Below are 6,000 nucleotides of genomic sequence, written 5' to 3'. Positions count from 1 at the left end.
TCCTATTTTGAGCCTAATTAGAATGCATCCTAATGTAAGCATTGCTGTCATAATTTTCCTCCTGTTTTAATTACATCCTATAATTTTGATACATTATATTCTCAACATTTTAAAAATATTTTTATTAGTTATACATGGGCACAATGCCTTTATTTTATTTGTTTATTTTTTTATGTGGTGCTGAGAATTGGACCCAGTGCCTCACACATGCTAGGCAAGTGCTCTGCCACGGAGCCACAACCCCAGCCCCTTAACATTATTTTTAAGTATTTTCTATTAGATCCACAAGCTATTGAAAGTGCATTTTTAAATGTTCACATATATTATTTCCCCCTTAGTTATCTTTTTTTTTTTTTGTAACTTATTTCTAATTTAATTGCATTTAGAGATTTTTGAGGCTAACTTTATGGCCTGGCATATGGTCGAGTTTTGTAAATATTCCATGGGTACTTAAAAAGAATGTTTATTCTCTTAATTGTTAGGAGCAATATTATATTAATTTCTATTAGGCTAGACTATTAATTATGCTGTTCAAAATGTTTTACATAGTTGGTCTGTTTGAACTATCACATTAATGTACCTCACATGATAATATATTTGTCAATATCAATTTCTCCTTGACGATTTTTCCCCCCACATTGGGAACTGCACTCAAGGCAGAAATGTGTCTGAATCTACTTTTTAAAAAATATTTTTTAGTTGTAGTTGGACACAATACCTTTATTTTATTTACTTATTTTTATATGGTGCTGAGGATCAAACCCAGGGCCTTACACATGCTAGGCGAGCACTCTACCGCTGAGCCACAACCCCAGCCCTGAACCTACTGCTTTAATGTAGGTAAAAATTAGGAGAGTTCAGGTAAATCTTTGAATGAAGAGAGGGAGGACTTGCTGACTGGTGCAAAATGAGAGAAAAAGGTGAGAATGAGAGAAGCAATTCTGGTTTCAGGGTCAATTACTGCCTTTTACCTCTCTTCCAGGTGCTTTTACCTCTCTTCCAAGGGCTGTCCAGGGATTCACTGATCGTTCATTATACATTCATTCAGCAAATATGTGTTAAATACCTATTGGTGGCCCATGCCTGTAATCCCAGCAGTTTGGGAGGCTGAGGCAGGAAGATCATGAGTTCAAAGCCAGCCCCAGCAAAAGCAAGGCGGCGCTAAGCAACTCAATGAGACCCTGTCTGTAAATAAAATTTAAAATAGGGCTGGGGATGTTGCTCAGTGGTTATGCACCCCTGGGTTCAATCCCTGGTACCAAAAAATAAAAAAATAAAAATAAAAATAAACCAAAAAAACAAAACTAAAAAACAAACAAACAAAAAACCCCTACTATATGCCAGGTAGTGTTCTATGTGTAAGATTTCAGTGGTAAATAAGAGAAGATATTTACTCTCCTAGAGATTCTAGTAGGGAATACAAAATAAATAAGTATAATAATATATACACAATACAATATTGGACAGTGACCAATGTAGTAATCCAGGTAAATGTGATAGTGAGGAAGGCCTTGGTGTTGGCTATTTTAATATGGGGAGTGGTAAGGGCCTCTTTGAGAAAATAACATTTGAGCAGAGACCTGAATGACAAAAATGAGTCAGACTTGGTAATAGGAGAGAGGATATGTAGGGGAAGCATTCATGGCCAAAGGAATATGCTTTCAAAGCCTTTCAGTCAGTAAGGATTTTGGAATGTTTAAGAAACTGAATGAAGGTTCATGGAGCTAGAATGGAGTGAGGGAGAGAATACTGCAAGATGAGGTTGGGAAGGGTGAGGATTAGGGTTGTAGGCTACCATAATGAATACCTTAGAAAAGCAGTGTGGGCGAGGCCTTGTCACTTGGGGTAAAAATAGTAGGGCCCCAACCCAGGGTAGCCAAAACAAGGTTGAAAATAAAAAACCAAGTTGGAGAACTTGTAATTTCTGATTTTAAAACTTTCTACAAAGCTATAATAATCAAGACAGGGTGTGGTAGTAGCATAAGGCAGACATATAGATTAACAGAACAGAATTGACAGTCTAGAAACAAAACCTCACAATTATGGTCAATTAATTTTTCACATGGCTGCCCAGATAATTCAATGGTGAAAGATAATATTTTCAACACATGACACTGGGAAAACTGGATATCCACATGCAAATAAATGAAGTTGAACCCCTACTTTACACTATGTGCAAAAACTAACTCAGAATGGATCAATGACCTAAATATAAGAACTAAAAAACACTCTTTTTTTTTTTTTGTACCAGTAATTGAACCCAGGGCACTCTATCATTGAGCCACATCCCAGCCCTTTTTTATTTTTGAGACAGGGTTTCCCTAAGCTTCCCAAGCTGGCATTGAATTTGCAATCCTCCTGTCTCAGTCTATGAGTAGCTAGAATTACAGGCATGTGGCACCACGCCTGGCTAAAACACTTCCTTAAAAGAAAACATAGGCATAAATCTTTATGACCTTGGATTTAGCAATGGTTTCTTAGACATGATAACATAAGACAAACCACAAAAGAAAAAAATTAATTGGACATAATAAAAATTAAAAACTTCCCTGCTGCAAATGACACTCAAGAATGTGAAAAAACACCAGGCATGGGGACACACACCTGCAATCCTAGTGGCTTGGGAGGCTGAGGCAGGAAGATCTTGAGTTCAAAACCAACCTCAGCAATTTAGCAAGGGCCTAAGTAACTCAACAAGATCCTATCTCTATCTAAAATATAAAATGCGCTATGGATGTGGCTCAGGGTTAAGCACCCCTGGACTCAATCCCTGGTACCAAAAAAAAAAAAAGGAAAAAAGAATGAAAGAAAAAGTGAAAAAATAAGCCACAGAATGGGAGAAAATATTTACAAACATATGTCTGTACCTAAAATATACAAAGAACTTTTACAACTCAATAATATAAAAAGACAAATATCCCAAATAAAAAATGGGCAAGGGATACAGACAGACATTTATTCAAAGAAGATATATACATGGTCAGTAAACACATTAAAAGATATTCAACATTGTTAATCATCAGGGAAATGAAAGTGAAATCCACAATAGGATACGACTTAAACCCACTAGGATAGTTAAAATAATAATAAAAAAAGGGTCTGTAAGAATGTAGAGAAACTGTATCCTTCATACTGATGGTGGGAATATAATATGGTGCAGCTGCTTTGGAAAACATTCTGGGAGTTCTCTAAAAGACTAACATATCATCTGAGTCAGTAATTCTACTCTTAAGTGTATGCTCAAGAAGACTGAAAACTTAGGTCTACATAAAAATTTGTACACAAATCATAGTTACATTATTTATGATAGTCAAAAAGTGAAACAACTCTAATGACTCAACAACACAAACTGATGAATGGGTAAATAAATTGTTATATCTATATAGTGGAATATTAGCTAAAAATTAGAATTAAGCACTGATTCATGCTCTAGTAATGAAACTTGAAAATATTCTAAGTGAATGAAGACAAAAATTCTATTTACATCAAAACTCAGAATAAGTAAATCTATGAAGACAAAAGTAGACTAGTGGTTCCCTAGGCTTGGGTGCAAGATTTCTTTTAGGCGTGATGAAAATATTCTAAAATAGATGTGATGGTTGTACAACTCTGAATATAATAAAAGCCATTGAAATAAATAATGATCATAAAGGTAGGTGAACTGTGTGATATGAGAATTCCATTTTATTAAATCTGTTAAAAATTTTTAAAAAAATGGTAGGAGAAAGAATCTAATATCTAATCAGTAGGGTCACAACAGAGAGAATGAAGACCTCTAGGGCCTCCAAGACCAAAGGAATTACTATTGCTGGGCAAGAACTGGGGAATTATCCAATACCAACTCCATAAACTTACAAGCTAAGTGAACCCAAGGGAAGAACTGTGGCCTAGGGAGGTTTCTCCAAGTTGTTTTCAGAGACTTATGTTTGTTCACCTTCCATGAATATATCCACGTCCGAAGGGGATAATGTGCAGTGGTGCAAACTAAAGCTGGGTTCTTTCTCTAGATGCTCTGTTCTTTCAATGACAATACATTTATTTCAGAGTCTTTAGCTTTACTGGACTCATTAAATATTTATTGAGCATAGATTCAGAGAACTGGAAGATAGTCTCATTTTAGAGATGCAGACACTGAGGGCCCAGAAGAGTTACTTGGCTCAAGATCATACAATCAGTAAATGGCACTAAGGGGACTCAAATCATGGTGAAATACCTTATCCTTAAATTCCCCATCCATGTCAGTATATCTCTAATGATTCAGAAATAACTTAGGGTAAAACGGGGCTCAGACCAGGGGAAGGAATGGATAGTGGGAGGGAAAGGGAAGAGGGATGGGTGGGTATAGAGGGGCAGGTCTGTGGCAAAGTAGTAGTAGTTACTATGTTGGTTTACTTTTTTTTTTTTAAGCTTGATTTCTTTCTATGTTGGCCTATTCTAACTAACCCTGTTGCACTGTGGCCTGGAAGAATTATTGTTTGTTTGGTTGTTTTTTTTTTTTTTTAAAGGCCATTGAAAGGTTTCAAGAACTGGGCCAGAGGGCTGGGGATGTGGCTCAAGCGGTAGCGCGCTTGCCTGGCATGCGTGCGGCCCAGGTTCGATCCTCAGCACCACATACAAACAAAGATGTTGTGTCCGCCGAAAATTAAAAATAAATAAATATATTTTAAAAAAAAAAAGAACTGGGCCAGAGCAGGAGGAAGGGACGAGTATTGCTGCTTTTTTATTTTATTTTATTTTTTAGTTGGACACAATATCTTTATTTATCCATTTTTATGTGGTGCTGAGGATCAGACCCAGGGCCCTGCATGTGCTAGGCGAGCATTCTACCACTGAGCCACAACCCCAGCCCCAGTATTGCTGCTTTAGTCCTTGGTTACTCTCAGTTCTTGATATTGAGTTAAATGAACAAACTGTGGCTCCTGATAGCGTGTCCTAACCTCCTAGCTTCAGGGTTTCTGAATAAACTAATTTCTGGGAAGTCCCCTCACTCCTACCTCCCCTTTCTTAGTTTCTCTCTTCATCCTTTACTCACCTGGAGACTCAGAGAGGGTGGAGAGACAGGGAATGCCTTTTCCCTTTAATAGTTTCACACTGGAGACACCCAGAGCACAGTTCAGAGTTCTTGCTCCCAAGCTTAGACTGCTGGACTAAAAAAGATGACATTTGACTGAATGGAAAAAAAAAAAAAAAACTGTAAAAAGCCCAGCAGAGTCTCCATATGTCATTTCCATTTCTCTGCCTTCAATGGAACTGCTACAGAGTGCTGCTGCAGTTCTGAAATCTTTTGATCTCAAAACCCCTTTACGCTCTTAAAAATTATCAAAAAGACATGCAGGAATGGTGGTGCACAGTGTAATCTCAATGACTTGGGAGGATGAGGCAGGAGGATGAAGTTGAAGGTCAACCTCAGCAATTTAGTGGGGACCTAAGCAACTCAGTGAGACCCTGTCACAAAAATCTCAAAAATAAAAAGGACTCAGAGTGGGGCTGGGCTGTAGCTCAGTGCAGAGCACTTGCCTAGCATGTGTGAAGCATTGGGTTTAATCCTCAGCACCACATAAAAATAAATAAATAGAAAAAGGTCTATCAACAACTACAATTTTTTTTTTAAAACATGGTATTCCATGAAAAAGTGGCTAGTTCAGCTTGCAACCAAAATAGTGGTACAAGGGACTGGGATTGTGGCTCAGTGACTGAGCGCTTACCTCGTAATGTGAGGCCCTGGGTTCGATCCCCAGCACCACATAAAAAGAAAATAAAAATTTAAAAAAAAAATAGTGGTACAAGTGCTTTTCCCTGATGTACAGCAGAAGTTCTGTACATACCTCTCATTCCTCACATAGAATAGTTAAATGACATAAACTCAAGGGTTGAGTTTTTTTTTTTTTTTTTTTTTTTTTGGTGCTGGGGATTGAACCTGGGCAGGGTCTTGTGAATGTGAGGAAAGCACTCTACCAACTGAGATATATCCCCATCCCAAGAGTACTGCTTCATCAAGAA

Source organism: Marmota monax, unplaced genomic scaffold, assembly GCF_021218885.2.
Source record: "Marmota monax isolate L192 unplaced genomic scaffold, Marmota_monax_Labrador192_F-V1.1 WCK01_AAM20220418_F8-fsc00006, whole genome shotgun sequence".
In the NCBI taxonomy this organism is placed as follows: domain Eukaryota; kingdom Metazoa; phylum Chordata; class Mammalia; order Rodentia; family Sciuridae; genus Marmota; species Marmota monax.
The sequence above is the reverse complement of the archived record's forward strand: the minus strand, read 5'-3'. Positions refer to the sequence as shown.